This window comes from Lissotriton helveticus, chromosome 5_1 (genome assembly GCF_964261635.1).
Source record: "Lissotriton helveticus chromosome 5_1, aLisHel1.1, whole genome shotgun sequence".
NCBI classification, from domain to species: Eukaryota; Metazoa; Chordata; class Amphibia; order Caudata; family Salamandridae; genus Lissotriton; species Lissotriton helveticus.
This window is the reverse complement of record NC_136065.1, coordinates 381,569,575-381,589,237: the sequence shown is the minus strand read 5'-3', so window position 1 is coordinate 381,589,237 and position 19,663 is coordinate 381,569,575.

Sequence of the window (19,663 nt, the reverse complement as noted above, 5' to 3'; positions counted from 1 at the left end):
AGAACTTGAACCCGGAAAAACCTGGACTCAAAGAGATCACACTAACTGTAACACTGAAAATGTGATCTATCTCATTACCTGCCCTTGCAAACTACGCTATGTGGGCATGACTAGCAGAAGGGTAAAACTTAGAATCTGTGAGCACCGGTCAAATGTAAGATGTAGAAAAGCAACAACGAAAATGAGCAGACACTTTCTCGAACTGAACCATACCCCAAATGATATGCAATGGAGCATCATTGAACACTTGGAGGGCGGCCATAATAACAACCGCCTTTTTGAGAAAGAACAGCGATGGGTCCATAGACTCGGGACCCATCAGCTTGGACTCAATGATGACATCCCATGGAATTCCGTGATTAAATGAACGGAAAACAAATGATTTATGTAGATTTGTGTCAGACAGCTAGATAATTGACAACTGCTAGTATAGCGGTTTTATCCCCCTCTTAGCTTTGCCATATGTAACCACGAGTAATACGAAGTGCTTCCCACTTTCAGTATTCAAACAACATTAGTCAAATCTATTTTCCAGGATGTCCACATAGTAATTCCTTTCAACTGCCGCTTTGATACCAATGCGGAGGGCTGTCCCAATTACTGACAACATTTGGGAACTGGCATCGGAAAATGGATTACCATGGCAACTGACATTCACGTTGCACTTCCTGATCAGGTGACGATTTCGTCAGATGACGATGGCTCGTTCCGATTGGTTCACAACGCGGCAGTGCAAGCCTACGACCACGCCCACCCGGAAGTTGTTTTCCGGTAACTCTCCAATTTAATGCTCTCCCGGCCCCGCGTTCACATCTTCGGGGTCCGGTTGAGGGAAGACATAGGTGCCGAGCGGGTGCCGAACGTCGAGGGCGTGAGTAGAGATTACCCCGCATTGTCTTCGTGTGCATTGAGCTAAGTATTCCGAAAACGCTACACGATTGATTGTGCTGTTTTTCCTCTGTTTTGACTAAATCGCAGGGTGTGCCAATTACGTTCCCACCCCCCTCCTGAGACCCATGGTGCGAATTTCGAACACCCGAAAAGTGAGATATGTTTATACTGAAAATTCGCAATTTGCTAGCACGGCTGTGCCTGCATTTTAATTTGATAGATATAAGGTTCAACACCTTTCTGTTTTTAATCAACCCAATTTTATTTAACACGAATAGTACACAGCACTACCCATCGTGTATTATCTAAATAACCCAGGGACTATGGTGGTGATAACGATACCGGTATTCTCATCACTTTTGTCTCCTGAATCACATGTTGGAGCACTACCGATGTACAGTGTCTAACATCATCACTGAATGTATGTCTTGTCCTATCTGTATGTCTTGTCCTTTATATCCACAGGTGCAGAAACGCTCAAGTCGGAAGCCTCCTAAACCAGGAGTTATTAGGTAGAATCAATTTTTCTTCCTAATTATTTTTGCACTTTTTCACCATTTTGTTAATTTTCACTTTCACGTCCCTAGGTTGGGGTGGGCCTTAGCGCGTCCATTTCCACCAGGGTTTATTTCACTATAGTCCTGATGAATGCCAGGTAAAATCACACAGTTTCATGGCTGAAACATGTCGACTGATACCTAAGAAATTCCCACTCTATTAATTGTGGACGCAATTTCCAGACACATAATTTTAAGTCTCTCCCTAGTGATCATTCCAATAAAGTTATTATTTTTGATACACTACGGACTGTTTTTATCATTCAACACTCACTAGTTACTTTTTCTTTCGCAGTAGATCTGGCGTCGCAGCACACCGAAGAGACACTCGGTCTCTTTGGTGGGCCCAATGATGAAGCATGTCATCACTAGGTGGTGAGTGAGGGCTTTCTAAAAGCCACTGAAACGTCTTGAATTGAAGCCGTTGTCGTGCTCCCCTTGTGTGGTCGTGCTTGAACCTATAGCATTGGACACTCTTCTATTGTTTATTTGTTACTACCGGGGTCTAAGAATGTCACTCTACGCTCCCCACCTCTCCTTTTGTTTAGCTCTGCATGTAGTTTTGGCCGGCCAAACTGTCATGCGCTCTTAAGGTGTACAAACCACTTCTACTCCCTGTGACCCCAGCCCCACCCTCATATAGCCCCGTAGATGGTACAAAAAATAAAATGATAGTAACATTGTTATATCATTTTATTTTCCCTTTTTCCACTGCTCTGAGAGCAGTGGGGCGACGCTCCTCTGCCTTAGCAGAGGAGCCGCCGCTGGACCCTATTGTTGATTTGTGAGGGAAGCTTACACAGCCGCTGCCATGACTACATTATTAGTGGCTGTGCTGCTGTTTCAGTGCGATGCATTTGCATTGCTGCTGCATGTGTGTTACCTGTTCTGTGTTGTGAGGAATGCTCGAACAGCTGGCCGCTGCCCCTGCTGTACCAAAAGTCCATAATTTTGGCCTCTGCAGCCACTGTACTGCATGGGTCTCCCACTAATCAGTGGGGCCGTGCTCAGATCTGTGATTGAAAATTTGTGAGGTAAGGTAATTTGACTGAATGCATTTTAGGGCACATTTGCCACATTAGTGGGAAATAATTTACATTATGCCACTGGGTGTACCTTTTCTCTGAGTGGTGGAAAGTTGCCCAGATGATGTGTGGTACCTGGTATCGGCAAGTGAGGAAAATATGCACCATTGCCAGTGATTAATTTGTAAAAGAATAAGTGCCAGGGCTCTCATCAGGAGGCCACTGCAGCTTGTACCACACATTGCCCCTGCCAGCTGCCAATGACAGTACAAACACAGCTACTAACCATCACACTCTCACAAGTGTGACAATTCATACTATTTGAAACCCCCAAAGCTATAAGAATGGCTTGGGAGGCAGGTATTAGTCAGTGTAAATGTAAATTGAACTAATAAACAACTGTTGTTGTGTTCATATCTTAATTAGCCACACAGTGCCACCATGTGGCAGACTGTCATAAGCCCGGTGCTGGCAATTAGATGCCGGTGCCGAGCACCGGGAACCTCTGGCTCAAATGAAGCATTGTTGCTGCATATACCGTACCCGTTGCCTGCGCATTCAGTGGCGTAACACAGACAGCAACCTTTTTACAAGGTGGTCCATCCTCTCAGGAGGACACACTCAGCAGTCCTGAACCAGAGGATGGCAGAAATGCACTGTCATTAACCCTTATGGTATTTGTGCGTTGCACGCTAATCGTTGAGCAAGTATACAATGGTTGTTGTCAGTCGCAAAGGTCCATCGGCATTTTTTGCATTAGAGCCCCATAAATGTTTTATTACAAGGCTGCATGTTCAGGAAGCTTGCACTGCTGATGCCGATGCTAACCCTACTGAATGAATGTGAAGGAACGCTGCTCTAAAACTGCAGTTGCTGTATTTGCGAAATAAGGAATGTTTGGACCGCTGGTGCTCATCTTTACCTATTCTCTGAGTGAGGGAAGCTTGCCCACTCTGTTCTTTGAGTGAGAGAGGCTTTCTCTGCTGATGTCCACGCTGTACATTTTCTATGAACGTTGGGGACTTGTGCTGTACCTGTTCATGTTGTATCTATTCTCTGAGAAAGGCTCTTGATGTTGATGTTCTTGCTGTACTTGTTTATATATGTGAGGAAGGCTTGCCCTGCAGATGCCATAGTTGTTCCTGTTCTCTGAGTGAGGGATGCTTGCAGACACTAAACCTAGTCTTTGAGTGAGAGAGGCTTTCACTGCTGATGCCCATACTGTGCCTGTTCTGTGAGTGTGGGAGGCTTGTGCTGCCACTGTCCATGTGTTACCTGCTCTGTGAGAGAGGCTTTTGTAGTTACCATTGATGCTGTATGTGTTTCTCTATGTGAGGGAGGCTTGCACAGCTGATGCTCTTGTTGTCCCTGTTCTATATGCGAGGGAAGCTTGCCCAGCAATTGTTCATGCAACACCTATTACCTGAGTGGGAAATGCTTTCACTGCTGATTCACATGGTGTAACTGCCCTGTGTGTGAGGGAAGCTTGCACTGCTGCTGTACCTGATCTGCGTGTGTGTGAAGGAAGCTTTCACAGCTACTGCCCATGCTGTATCTGGTCTCTGTGATAAATACGTTTACTGCTGAGGCTGTTGCTATGCATGCTCTTTGTATAAGGGAGGCTGTCATTTGCCATTTTGCTTTTCAGCAGATTGGATGCAATTTGTTGATGGGCAGTTGAGTGAGGAAACTCAGAGAGTCTTAAACAGGCTTGTCTGGCTAATGGATCCTGTGTCTACGACACACTGTAAATTAGAAAGCACATTTTTACAAGTCCCTGGAGGAGATAAAATGGAAAAGAGATGTCCAGAAAGCATGGCGTGAGCCCAAATGGAGGATATGCTTTCAGTGCACACATTTACATCACCAACCCAAGCAACCCGAATAGGGCTGTGCAAAGTTATTTATTAAGCAACCACAACCTCACGAAGGTCCTGATTATGGCCACCCATAGATTGCAGAGTTCCCTCTTTTTGTACACCTACACAGCCGTGTACTTTTTTCTTGCAGGTGTTAGTTGTCACAGGTAACTCAAGCATTTCTTAGCTTTTCATTGAGAGTGACTCAACACGAATAACATTTGAGTCATGGGCCTAGGAAGTGTGGGGGACGCAGGGGGGATATATCCCCCCCAGATTGTGGAGTGGGGAGACATGGAGGACAAGGGTTTTGGGGACGAGGAAACAAAATAATTTCCCCTCTCCCTTCCGAGATTAGCATGGCCATTAGCGCTCGAAAGCGCTTCCTATAATGGCCCTGCATTTGCCCTGTGACCTTCCTCCAATCACAGAGGCCACCTGCCCTTTGTTATGCTACACCCTCCACAGAAATAGCCAATGCCTATGGATATGCTCTGAGACGGGCAGGGAAGGAAAAAAGACACCGTGAAATGGATGCCAAACAAAAGTAACACTTTAGCAGGAAATTTTCTCATTTTCTGACCTTATTGTATTCCAAAGTGCAACCTCCAGATCAAGAGGAAAAAAAGGATCAAAAGACGAAAAATAAATAACTAAATTAAACAATACAGAGTGCTTGCAGACAGGCCAGATTGGTTTTATTCACACCCACACACATTAGCGCCACTTTACATAGTTTGCCAGTGAAGCGCTACTTTCTTCTTATCTTCTTTCTTTGAATAACATTGCTTTCCCAGGGTGGGGAAGTGCACTATTCCTAGAGGGACTACAATACCTGGTTGATGGGTGAGTGGAAAACGTGTAATGTGATCCTTTTCAACTGTTTTAATTATTTTAGCTTATAAAATGTTACAGTGGCTCTGTGTTCAGGGATGTGGTCTTTTTAAACCAAACTCCTTACGTTTTGTAAGGATATATGTAATCATGCAATGGACATTGGAACAGGTCCCTTCCGGGCCCTGTAGTCATGCCCTGAACTTTTCAGGCAAAAGCACTCCCTGATTTCTGAATAATGAGTGTAAAGGTGTTAAGGTAAGCATTTTCGGGCATATTACCAATGTTAAGCGATATTTATCGCTAACGATGCTTAGCAACGAATTTTTTTGCCGCTAAGCATCGTCAGAAATTATCGCAGATAAACCTTGCTATTATCAAGGTTTATCGCAAATGCGATAAAAAACGACCGCAATGCATGAATATCGCTGAAAAGTCAGCGATATTCATGCATTACCGAGCTAATGCTCTTAGCCATGTTATCCACCTCCCATTGGATAACATGGCTAAGAACTGCTCAGGGCAGGTGTTAGTTTTTGGAGATATTCGCGCTTAGCGCGAATATCTCCAAAAGTTGGTAATAGGAGATAGCGATGTTAGCGACTGTTTCCAGTCGCTAACATCTTGGCACGCCCACTTTGCATGTCATTAGTGATAAATATCACTGACATGCAAAGTGGGGCCCAAGATGGTCGCTATCTCCTACTAGCGGTCGCTAACTGGTGTTAGCGACAGCTAGGTAATAGGGAGATAATTTTATCTCCGCTTTCTTGGCTTTTAAAGCCAAAAAAGCGGAGATAAACCCCCTTGATAATATGCCCCTTTGTTCGTGCTTAGATTTCACATTCTTTACTTATTCTTGCATTCCCTATGAGTGTTTGCTTTTTCCAAGATGTTATTACTTTTTTTCTTCAGGCAGGATATTACTCTTGTCTAGTACATAATTTGAATTGAGTCGCAGCTCAATTGGGTTGTAGCTGAAGGGATTGCAAGTTCCTCTCAGTGGGGCAGTATGATGTTCAGAGGGGGAGAGGTTGTGGCACTCTGGCCAGAGCTGCCAAATTTGGAACTGGAGAACCAGGTTCAGCCTTCATGACCAGTCCATCAGAAAACTCTCCTGGCCAAACACAATCCCATGCTACACCTTCGAAGGCCCCAACAGACGTTAGAAGCCCTGGTGCCTTAGCACCAGTAGGTGCACCCTTGCGGTGGCAAATGTGGGTTAACCTTGAAGGCCTGTCCACCACAATCTATACTGAAGTTCACCTCCAGTCTTGTGGGCAGGCAATTGAAGCAGCACACCCTAGAGTGATAGTGACTCTGTCACTGCGGTCACAAGACGCTTGAGGCCAGTCCACCTTGCCCATTGGTATCTCCATTGGCCTTTTTCAGCAGTAGTAGAGCAATTCACTGGGGATCAGCAATCCAGGATTGGCACACACACCAAGCTAAGTTTGCAAACTTCACGGTCTCTCTGCTTCGTGCATTAGCACTTTAAACATCTGCTGGCTGCTCTGGGGCCACTGGAATTATGCAGCAAAGGAGGACAAAAGTATGTCACAGTGTTGACTAAAATATGCAGCAAAAAAAAGACTGCAGCGTAATGCGGAACATTTTATGATATTTTATTATTTTGACATTCTTATATATATACATATATATACACTAACAGCCTCTGCAAAGATTTAGCCTCATTGGTACCTGTTTAATATACAAATGCAGCAGTGACAAAGGTGACCAGTCACCTTTGCAAAGGGCCTTCCACTTCGCAGCAACATAAGTCACAATTTATTTTGAAACCTTTGATCTGTTTGAGCTACAAATAATTATTTTATTGAAATCCTTATATTATGCAGCAGATGATGTATTATGCAGCAAATATGGTACAGCCATAATTAAGTGGAAAACATTTGTAAACTAGGATATTTTGCCATTTATGTTTGAGCTGCTCTTGTGGAAAAAGGGAGAAGTGCAGATGACAGAAACTCCATGGCTCGGAGACAGCTGGCTTGTGATTCCACTTTTAAGCATATTTGGCATATTCTGTGATCGGAAGCATATCCCACTTTGTTAATGCATTTTGATGTCAATAACTCCTATTAAACCTTAAATAAACATGTGTATTGGTTGAAATAATAACGTGATACGCTGTAACTGGTCAGTGAAGTGCTAAACAAATACTAAAAATAGGAATGTTTTACTCTTTCTGGCCACACCTCTGACTGCGACCACATACCCAAATCTCAGGTTATTCTCGCCCTCTGATTCTCAGCTCACAGTTTTCCTACTTTTTTCCCCCACTTCGACCACTGCTTCCTGCTTATTATGTTTTGAATGTCGAGGCCTCATGAACTGAACTGAACTATTATCGTAGCCTGACTAACCCCACAGTCACAGCAGTTGCAGATCACAGTTGGCTTGAAATGAGGAATCACGGACTGCATAGGGCACTTTCCCTGTGCCTTCTTACTTCACTAATGAAGCCTAGTAAAGGTACCAGATGACATTGTTCTATGTTAGGATTTTAACTTATAAACTGCAAGTAACAAAAGATTCTCTCAGACAAAAGCAGTAACCCACTGACCAATTTACATTATATGGACTTTGTGACCTGCATGGTTCACATTCTTTGCAGCTGGCATATTAACCCACTGTGTCTCCCTTACTATGAGTCAAAACTTCCACTACACAAACCTCCGATCTCTCTCAATGAAGAACATTAACCACTGGAGTTATCTTGACATTTTTATTGTTGCCTGAAAATTGCTGGACAGCAGGAATGCAGAAGCAGTTACTTTTAAAACCATAACGCAGTTGCAAACACCATGCCCCCAACCAAAGTCAGTGACCTTTGTTTGCTTGGTACATGAAGAAGCAAGATTCATGTGCATTTTTTCACATTTGGTCTAATTACTATGAATGTAAATAACAATAAAATATACTTGCAAACTGTGACTACATGCCTGTGCTTTTCTCAATATTTCACTTCAAAACATCAATTGTATTTGTTTAACAGGTTTACGGTCTCACACAATGGGCGATTTGTATAGGGCCACTGAAAAATCCACAAGGTTGTCCCTGTCCCCCCAGAATTTTAGTGTCTCCTATGCCCCTGATTTGAGTAGCAGCAAGCACTGGCAAAGGCTACTGGTTGCACTTTGTCAGTGCTTGTTGGATTTGCCAATGCTTGTAAAAATGCACCTGCATTTACAACGCCAATGGTGGTGTCGAACCAACGGGGAATTGTGCTTTTCCATCCTCCATTTATTTCATTTTAGTTTAGAAAGGCAAATAAATATAAAAAAACCTTTAATATACATAACTGCATTTATTAAAATAAAATGTCTCATAAATCCCACGAGAAGTAAAAAAAATGACATTAGATAAATAATTATTGTAAGAAATGGGGTTACCAAATCTCCAGGGGGGGGGTAGCATGGAACCAAGCGGGCAGGCCAAACTTCAGAGGACATGGGAAGCACTCACGCAGTACCCACAGATGACACACCGGGCACACCACAAAAGAGGCAGGACACCAGCTTGCGTTGGAAAATTAGTAAGTAGTTTGGTATATCTCCAACCTGCAAGGCAAAAATGCATAAACAGTGGTATCACAACACGGCGCCAACTGGCACCAGAGCCAAGTGTATCAGGGGGGATTATTTACATGGGAAGTAAGGGCTGAGTCCGTAAGTCCATGGCTGAAAGGAAAAGAATGTGATTAAATTAACATTAAACCTGGGGTCAATATGGCGGGGCCAACTCAGGCTCTCATCCTTAGCAGTAGACTGTAACTGCAAAGTACAACATTAGCATCAGGACACCCCATGCAGTACAACTCCAACACGACCCCTGTAAAGGAAAATCTTCACAACATCACAGCAAATCCTAACAGACAGGATCACCTGTAATAAATCAACAAGGCTTGCTCATTAACATGGGGCATAACAAGGGCCAGGAATATCACGTCCGGCCAGCATAGGGGCTCACCAGGCCCAAACCTGTAAGAAAAGGCACATTCACTTGCCCTCTGGGCACAAAAGCATACAGTCACCCATCAGGTGTAAAACAACAGTATACCTGGGCCTCAGTAACCTTGTGCCTATCACCACCGCGACCCTTAGGACAACCCTTAGCGTAGGGGCAGTAGGCCTGACCTATGGGCATCTTCTCAACAGCCTAACGCATGGGGATACCCAGCATTAACAGGGGCATTAATACTAGGCCATCAGCACACTGGGCGCTAAACCATCTGCCTAACCATCAACCCAGCATTAAAATAAGACTTGGCCCTAACTCGGGGAGGTCATGCAGGCAGCAGTCACATTAACACTAGGCCCAAATCACATTGAACCTGGGGGCATTTATGCATTTAACATGTGCCTGACTCTAGGCCTGTGAACCTCAACATAGGGCAATCCCTCCCCGGGCCATAGACAGCATTGACCTCAGTAACACACTTCGCTGTAGGCCATCGGCATTTCCTTAACCAGGGAATAAGTCTACATATGAACACAAACCCGGCCTCCAATTCTCGCAGTGGGGGGGGGTCCCCAGCCTAAGGTTCTCCTGTGTACTCCCACGATCAACAGGGCCAGTCCCAGTGTCCAAAAGAAAAAGGGGGGGGGGGGCGAGCACCGATCCTGTGCCCCGGTGCCTTTTCCCCCACCCTACGCAGTCTACTTGTGGCCCCACTCACCGGCAGTCCAGAGGATGTCTCCTCCAGCACCGGCACTCTTCCTGCTTCCCCCCCGGGCCCCTCCTCACTCACGGGGGCCCGGGACTGCACTGTACCGACGACCGACGTGCGGGGTTCTCCTCCCTGGCTGGGTGCCCCGCAGGAGTGCAGGCTTCCTCCTCTCGATGGCAGGGCTCCCCCTCCACACGGAGCCCTGCAGCCGGGGCAGTCGTGCGGGCGGCTCTCCTTCTTCACCCGGGCCCCTGCAGCACAATCCGGGCTCCCTCTTCCTCACGGGAGCCCCGCAGGCACTCTACACCTCCGGCCCGCTTCGCCCAGGTTCCCTCCGCCTCACGGGAACCTGGGACTTCGATCCGGAGCCGACGGGCTCCGGGTTCTCTCCTCAATGCCACGGTCGCCTCCTCACTTTGGGGCACAGACCGGCGGGGTGGGCTCCCGCTCCGGTCGCCCTTTACGGGGCTCCCTCTCGACCACGGGGGCCCCGCACTGGTGCTTCACCCGGGTCCCCCTCCCTCGCGGGGACCCAGGGCTTAGGCTCGGCTTCTTCCTCCGCCGGCTGCCCGGCCGGCAGCCAATCCCTGCGCGGCCTTCCAGGGGCACGGCCACGCGGGCCAATCCGTGCGCGGCGGGCTGGGGACGTGGCGGGTGACGTCACCGGCGCCCCAGCCACGTGATGCTGGCACTCTCGGCTTCAGGGCCTAGCGCGGCCCTCTCCTCACTCCGGCGGCCCTCTCCTGGCACCGGGGGCCGCCGTGACAATGCCCCCAGCGGGGGTCTCCTCGACGTCGCGCCGGGCCGCGGCAGTAATTCCCGGCTATGTACAACCGGCGCGAGGCAGCGCCAACACTCCCCGGGCTGTGGCAGTGAGGACGGCCGCAATAAGGGGTAGGCTCCCTTTTATTAATTATTTATATTGCGGCAAGCGCGCCAAAACAAGGGTATGCTCCTTCAGCGCTATGCACTAAACACAGTTCCCTCAGGCCACGCGGCGCTTCAGCGCTTCCAGGCACAGCGCTTCCGGTGGCAGGTTGGCACCTCGCAAATTATGGTGCTCAGGGCTTCACAGCACTTCGGGGCCCTGGCGCTCAAGGGGCCTCACAGCACTTCAGCTAGCAACAGTTCCTAGGGGCACAATCTTCCCCAGGCGGCGCTTCTCCCACGCAGCGCTCGCGTGGTACCCGGTCCAAACAGCGTCAGTGACCTGGGTAGGGGCCCTCCCAGGCAGTGCCAGAACCTTCTAGAATGTTGGCAAAGCTGGCTTAAACTGGCTCAAGGGGAGGGGTAGAGCACCCTGGTTGCCAGGCTTTCCCTCCAAAGGCTAGGGGTGACTGGGTACCTAACGACTAGACTGCTAACCTCCTGCAGTCAGGTGGCACACACATAGCCTGGGCATCCATTTTAAAAACACAGCATTTCACCAGGGTACATTTTACACAATGGGGGAAATTTACAAGTGCTCACACCTTTACGTGACATTCCATATTAACATGGTGTCTCACACCACACATGGCCTACACAGGTTTATTCCCATGGGGAGACATTCCAAATTAGGGGGGCAAAAGCGAAAAATTGCGGGGGAAAGGCCAAGTCCAACAATTATAATATATCATGCCTTTATATCTCGAATAACTCGATCAGCACAATCAAATATATTTTCCCATTTTGTCTTAAACTTCTTCATCTGACAACCTCCATTTTAATAGATCCTTTCAGAAATCATAATGGATTTCAATTGATGCCACCAGGCCTCCGTAGTTGGTACCTCTTTAGATCGCCATCTCTATGCCAGTAAGGTTCTCGCTGACAACATTTTACGTACATCAGATTATTTGTAGACCAGGAATAGATTAAATCCTTTCAACAGTACTAAATTAAAGTCACAAATGGAACAAGGGGAAATTATACATGCCTGATCTTGCTTATTGCTTCAAAATGGATTATCCAAGTTGGCACAAAACCACGGAAAATGTACCTAACTTCCAAAATCCATACGACACCTGGTGCACATATTGCTGTATTTATCAGAAATCATATGGGGATGTTATGGAGACCTGCAGGTGCATAGTAACGCTGATAGATTGAAATACACTGTAACCTCCTGAGCTTTAAATATAAAAGAGCCTAGGTATATCTATCGCTCTATGTCCATTCACATCTCAGAGCAGTGTACCAATGTGAGATGCCTGTCTTGTCTGAATCTTTTCATGCTTGTTTTTTAATTTCAAAATATCTTTTATTGTATTTTCCAAACATATAACATAAAACATATAAACATCAGCGCATAGTTGTTACAAGGTTGCTGCCCACATTGGCTATGTTACCGGTGATGCAGTTATACATAATAGGTTCCCTCAGATCCCTGCAGTGTAACCCTTGCCAAAGCACTTCCCGAAGGCGATCTCATAAGTTAAAGTCATTATACATGATCCTTTATAAAGTAAATAGCTTCGCCATTTGAGGTATTTACACAAAAACATAAAAATAGAGACAGCATTCATCAGCCAATTCTGTAATTGATGTAAACCTCTCTGACCCCCATAGTTGCGATAATCCCCCAGTATTGTTCTGCTTTCCCATTCTATGGGGTGTTAAGGAAGATAGATGGGGAGACTCTGGAGACATCCAACTTCTCTCACAGATCTAATCTCTTTAAGCCAGGATTTACATTTGTTGATAATATACACACTTTGGGGTCGATTCCAATTCGGGAAAAACCACTCCGAATAGCCGTACGGAGCGTTTTTCCCGTACAAATCGCACCCTGCAACGTCCCCCGTACGTACGACGAAGTACGATTTCTACCAGGAGCTGGACTCCGTACGAATCGTACAGAGATCGTACAAATCAAATCCCCGTATGAATCTCCCTAGGAACTCGCTGTACGCGACATCCGTACAGTTCGCGGCTGGTTTCTCCGACCCAGCAAGTACGATTTGTGTCAGGTACGCACCCTACGACGCTTTTTCTACGGGAGCTGAAAACATCCGGAGTAGCAGAGTTCGCCTCAAAACAGGTACGGAACGGCCCCTGTTGAAAGTTAGGCTAAAACCGTCAACATTATCGGCGCCCTCTTGCTCTTCTCGAACCTTTTTCGTGCGCGTAAACAGCCGCCATTTTGAACACCATGGCTTCCCTGCCCTTTCCTGATAACCAGCGCGTCTCTCTCCCTCTCCTAGCCTCACGGCCACCCCCCGCATGCTGACAACCCCCTCGCCCTCACATGTCTCGGGTCATAAACCCCTCTCCAGCGCAGCCCGGCCTCGGAATCCCATCCTGTTCCCAGCGCAACACCTCCCTTCTTCCCTTCCATGATCCCAGGTCCTTTTGATGCAAACCCCCTTTTCCTGTGTGCCCGTCTGTCTTCCCCGCTCCCAGGCCGCCATCTGGCTCTGCGGATACTGTTTATTACCCCCCAGTACAGTAGGAAGCTTCCCTCATCAAAGGACCCCCGAGTTGATCAAAGCCCCCACCCCATGAGATCCGATCGAACCCCACACATTCCGTGAATCGGCGGAATATCCAACTGTGCGATGATCACCACCTATTGTGACCGGGGTGGGGACTTCAACTGTAACTATGTGTGGGAACAGACCTGAAGGGGAGATTCCGAGGATGCCTTTTCGTACATCAAAGTATTAACGAGAATGTGTTTCATGCAATAAAGTGATTAACTTGTGTATAAGAGGCCAGGCCTCAGAGATGCGAGTAGAGCACCTCAGAACGATACCTGCTGTCTGTTTTGCTGTGTTCTCCTCCGGAGAGAATAAAAACCTTGTTTCCTGCCTTCCAGTCTCCAGCGCCTGCCTCTTCAGTAGTTTAACTTCCTTGTGGGTTTAAGAGGCGACACCGCCGGGCAATACTTAAGGATCTTATATTCTGGTTGGTAGTGTCCCCCTTTTACAATTGGCGTCCCAAGCATGGGGCCCATCAGCGACCCGTGGATCCAGTGGGAGAGGTCCCGACGACAGAGTGAACGACTGCAACGATCGGGAACGCGTCTGTCCGATAGACCCTCGTCTGACAGCCGATCATCCGAACTTCACTGGTTCCGAACAGACCTCTCTCGAGTGATCTACGGTCCTGACTGGGAACCATCAGGAGTGCCGCGAGGATAACGGAGAAGAGAGGACGATCGGGCGCTGGATTCGGAAGACAAGAAACTGTCCATGCGGTCCGGGTAAGGTCGTGTAAACACGACAAGTTGCGAAATGATTGCTTGATTGCTTGATTGTTTAAAAAAAAAAAAAAATACTAGTATTGCTCTTCTTATTTATTTGGAGATTCGCTGTCTGCAAACGGAGAAACAACGGGCTCTCTCTCTCTTTGCAAGCAGTGGAGGATAGGTAGGGCAGCAGCCGTGCTTATTTTTTTCTCCCCCACTCAATAATTACTTGAAACTGAACTGTTGTTCGCAAAACTATTGTTTTCTGGAGATTCTCTGTCTGCAAACAGGGAAGAGACCACCCTTTTTGCAGATAGTGAAAAGGGTAGGTAACGCAGATCTTTGCGGACCTACTCATTCTCCCCATTGAATATTTATTGGTCTTTTTGTTATTTTGATCCATGAGGTATTCACTGCCTGCAAACAACGTAGAATAGAAATATTCTGTCCAGTCTTTGCACCTAGTGATAAGATAGGCAGTGCTGACTTTTTAGTCCCTCGTTACGAGCCGTCATGTCTGTCTTCTCCCCACTGATTAGTAGCCTGTTTAGCCCGGACCGCTTATTAGAGATGGACCATCCAGCCCCACTGGAAGGCACCCCTAATAAGGACATGTTCATGAAGCATGGATTGACCGCTATAGCCTATAGTAAACTATGGCATAAATATACGAAAAAGGGTCAAGAAAGTCAGTGGCCCCTGATAGGATCCTTCGATGATGATAAAATAAAAACGCTAGAAACTGCCCTGGGTAAAAACAAGACAACACCCACTATGCTTGACAGTTTCGGCATGTGGCGAAAAGAAACTGAACAACGTAAAAAGAAAACTGAGAGTAGGTTGGAAAAAGAGCTGCGAAAAGCAGCCCACCTAGCTGCCCAGAAACTAGAAAAAGAGATAAAGGAAAGAGAGAAAGCTAAACAGAAACTAGAAATGGAAACACCAAGCCAGTGTCCGGTTAGAACTCCCTCCATGCTCTACCCTGATTTACCCTCGAAACAACGAGCCAACGAGGACCTGCTGTTAGGTCCTCCTATCATCTACATGCCCCCTCCATATGCCCCTTCCCAACCCTTAGCGCAGCACGCGCCACCCCCAGGTACAAACGAAGGTACCGCCACAGCTTCGGCCCCAATGGCCTCTGTGCCAGCCGAACCCCTTGTATTAAAAACCGCATCAACAACAACGTTAGACGACCATGAGACTCGAGGGGCTGGCCCTGCAAGAACAAGCAGACTAAGCAAAGATGAGCGAGCGGGGATCGACAAAATAGCAAGGACACTGGTAGAAAGGAAGGATGATGAAGAGTACATCACGGATATGTTCAGCTCGTATACAGGGAGTCACAGACGACATTTTACCGTACGACTGTGTTATCATGTCTTGAATGCATACGAGGACCGATATCGAGACAACGGTCCCGGGAGCCTAACGACTCTGTACCGGAAGGTCGATATCGGGGATGAGGGCGAGTGTGATGTGTCGGACCTCCTTACGCGTACGCTTGAGGGTTTCCGCCACCTCACTGAACGAGAGCCGGGAGCTAAATCTGCGACCTCCGTAGTGACCAAACCACCAACCGAGCAATCTAACACCATGATGCCGATACGAGAGGCTGCCCCTTACTGGGTTCCTCCGCGAGGTACAGGGACTCACGATGATGCAAACAACCAAGATGCGAAGGGAAGGGTAGTGTACAACTGGGTCTACCAGCCATGGGACCGGCAAGAGATTCTGACATTCCGGAAATCTCTACCCGACCTACGTAAAAACCCCACTGCCTTCTATACTGAATTGGGTACAGCCCTGGGCTCAACGATTATGACCCTGGCTGACATCGACTTGTTCTTCGGGTTATGTCTACCAGCTGATGTGTGGAAGCAAATCCGGAAAGTCGACCACCTTGAGCTGTTTGGACAAACCTGGTCACAACTCAATGACCTGGATAAACAACGGGGACCAGGACAAAAGCCTTTGAAATCCATTCTAGACCTTCCAGATAAAATCGTAGAGAAATTAAAAACCCTGATCCCAGAAAAGAAAGTGGACTGGTCGATAGTAACAGCCTGTCGCCAGAAACCCCAGGAGGATGTATCGGAATACTTCTCCCGGTTTGAAACGGTGTTCTCCGATTACAGCGGCCAGGACATGACCACTGCAACCGGACACCATCTGTTTGTCCAGAATTATGTCAAGGGCCTGTCATCGGAGATCTCCCAGAAACTACAGGCCAGCGAGAGTAGTTGGGCAGCCTCCAAACCTACAGCGATTCTCCAAATGGCCCAATATTATGAGCATCAGAAAAATGAAAACGATAGGGCAACAGAGAAAAAGAAGAAGGACTTAAAGGAGAGGGTGATGATTGCCAAACTGCAAGGGGTGACTATAGGACGAGACCAATATCGGGGAAACTACCAGACGAACGTCCCTAAGACTACATTTCCCCAGGACCGCACTCTGACTTCCTACAGTGGACGCACAGACCTTAGAGAGAACCAGTGCGCTTTCTGCAAAGGGACTGGCCATTGGAAATCCCAGTGCCCAGTTCTTCTGGAAATGATCAGAAACAAAGACCCCAGGGACGTAGCAAACGGACCGAGACCTAAGGGACAACAGCAAGGGCCCCCAAATGACGCGACTAACGACAGATCAGGCAGACCAAATACGTTCGATCGACCCAGGCAGAACCAATATCAACAATCTGACTATGAAGACACCCACAACTTCGCATAGGACAGCCAAGGGCAAGGGAGGGATCCAGTCGAGCTCTATGTTGACCAGCAGGGCCCTTACGTCACTGCTAAGGTCCTGGGTACCAAGTCTCCATTTCTGGTAGACACTGGCGCAACACGTAGTGCGTTATCTAAACGACTGATTCCAAGGGCACCCTTGTCTGGCTCACTCATAACATCGACAGGTTTCGATGGAACGCCCTCCACCAACCCTTTGTCTGCCCCGATTCTCTTTGACGTAGAAAACAACACCGCTGACACCACGTTCTTGCTCTCCTCCAATAGCCCTGACGCCATTATGGGACTTGACTTACTGAAACACTTCCGAGCGACGATCAGGTGTTCTCAAGATGGAGTTCGAGTGTTTCTTTACGACAACCCCGTTCTGCTTAGACATTGCTCTCCCCAACACATGTTTTCCATCACCGACGCTGACGCATCCCTGCTTGACACTCTGCCTCCGTATCTGTGGGCCAAAGCGGATTCGGACGTAGGGCGTATGTTAATTGACCCAGTACACATTACTGTCCGACCAGACGTAACACTCCCAAAACTCCCACAATATCGGATATCGCCAGAGGGCGAGAAGGCATTGGTAATGATTATCCAGTCACTGATAGACGCAGGAGTGGTAGAGGAAGTGGTTAGCAACATTTGCAACAGCCCTATCTTGCCCATTATCAAGAAGCAGGGAGAGGGAGATGAGAAAGCATACCGTTTTATCATCGACCTCCGAGAGATCAACAAAGTGGTGGTACCCCAGTACCCTGTGGTCTCAGACATCACCACCATCCTGACCTTGATTCCTTCTACTGCCACCACCTTTACCGTCATCGACCTCAAGAACGCATTCTTTTCCATCCCCATCCACCCAGACAGCCGATATCTCTTCGGCTTTACCCTAAAAGCCCGCTCATATAGGTTTTGCCGAGCGCCCCAGGGCTACACGGAAAGCCCTAGCATCTACAGCCAGGCCCTCAAAAGACAGCTAGACCAAGTCCAGTTACCCGACGGAGTGGTGTTGGTACAATATGTCGATGACATCCTTTTGGCAGCCGACACCACCCCTCTAGCGGTTACCGCCACCATTCAACTCTTGCACTTCCTTGCGGAAAATGGCCACAAGGTCTCCAAGAAGAAGTTGCAATTCTGCCTACCCCAGGTCACTTACCTAGGCCACCTTTTGTCCAAAGATGGAAGAAAACTCACTCCTGATCGAATCCAAACCATTCTAGATACCCCTGTCCCTAAGACCCAGAAGCAGGTTCGCTCCCTATTAGGCCTCACCTCCTTCTGCCGACAATGGTTACCAAACTTCAGCCTCGTTGTAAAACCACTGCTTTCTCTGCTAAACAAAGACGTCCCTTTCCCACTCCCGTGGACCCCTGAGTGTCAAACCTCCTTCACGGAACTGCGAGATGCCCTTTGCTCAGCCCCCGTCCTAGGTACCCCTGATTACAAAAAGCCCTTCTCCCTTTACACTCATGAAAGGGAGGGGTGCGCTTTATCTGTCCTGACCCAGGCCATCGGCCCTAAGCAACGACCGTGCGCTTACTTCTCTGCCACTCTTGACCCTGTCGCCAGAGCCTTGCCTGCCTGCCTTCGAGCTGTAGCTGCTGCTGCAATCTCTATCCGACAGAGTGAGGGGATTGTACTCTCGAATTCCCTCACGGTACTGGTACCCCATGCAGTCGACACCCTCCTGAACCAAACCAAGACGCAACATCTGACGAGCGCACGACTGACTGGATACGAACTGACTTTGCTTGCCCCCCATATCACCCTGAAAAGATGCACCACACTGAACCCGGCAACTCTGTTACCCTTGCCAGAGAACGATCCCAATGTGCACCCTGCGCATGACTGCGTGACTCTTACGGACAAACAAACCAGGAGTAGGGTTGACCTCAGAGACACGGCTTTCCCTGACCCCGACGGGGAGCTGTGGGTGGACGGTTCTTGCATCAAACTCTCCGACGGTACCACTTCCGCTGCCTATGCAGTCACCACAGCTCGAACCGTAGTAGAAACAGCCCGCATCACCCAGCGATCTGCCCAGGCAGCGGAACTGATTGCTTTGACACGAGCCTGCATCCTGGCAACAGGAACCACAACGAACATTTACACCGACAGCCAGTATGCCTTCGGGGTGGTTCACCATTTTGGGCTCCTTTGGAGGGAAAGGGGATTCCTGACCTCGCACGGCACACCCATTTTGCACGGGGATCTAGTCTCCGCCTTAATCGAAGCTGTCCTTCTCCCCAACAAGCTTGCCGTCATCAAATGTCAGGCACACAAGAAGGTAACAGACATTATTGGACAGGGAAATGCACTAGCCGACATCACTGCCCGAACGACAGCTGAAAATAGGACGACGACACATATGTACGTAACCAGGTCACAAGCGGAAAAATGGACTGACGCTGGAGACACTATCAGGGACATTCAAACAGCTAGCACACAACACGAGTTGACTGAATGGACACGGGTGGGATTAAAAGACGATGAAGGCTGCTGGCGGACAAAAGACACAAACAAATGGTTGCTACCTGATTCATACCTGATTCCCATACTGACCATGGCACACTCCCCTGCCCACATAGGATCAGCCCCCATGATCGAACTTGTCTCCAGGGTTTGGCACAATGATAAGATCCCAGATTCCGCCAAACGCCTGGTCCAGCAATGCTTAATATGCCTGCAACACAACCCCGGGAAAGGAACTGTAGTACCTCGGGGGGGATTTGGGGTCCCAAACCACCCATTTGAAGTCCTGCAGATGGACTACATCCAGCTAGACAGATGCCAAGGCCTGAAATATGTACTTGTTGTGGTGTGCGCATTTAGCAAGTGGGTGGAAGCATATCCAACCCGTGACAACACCGCTATGGCCACTGCAAAGGT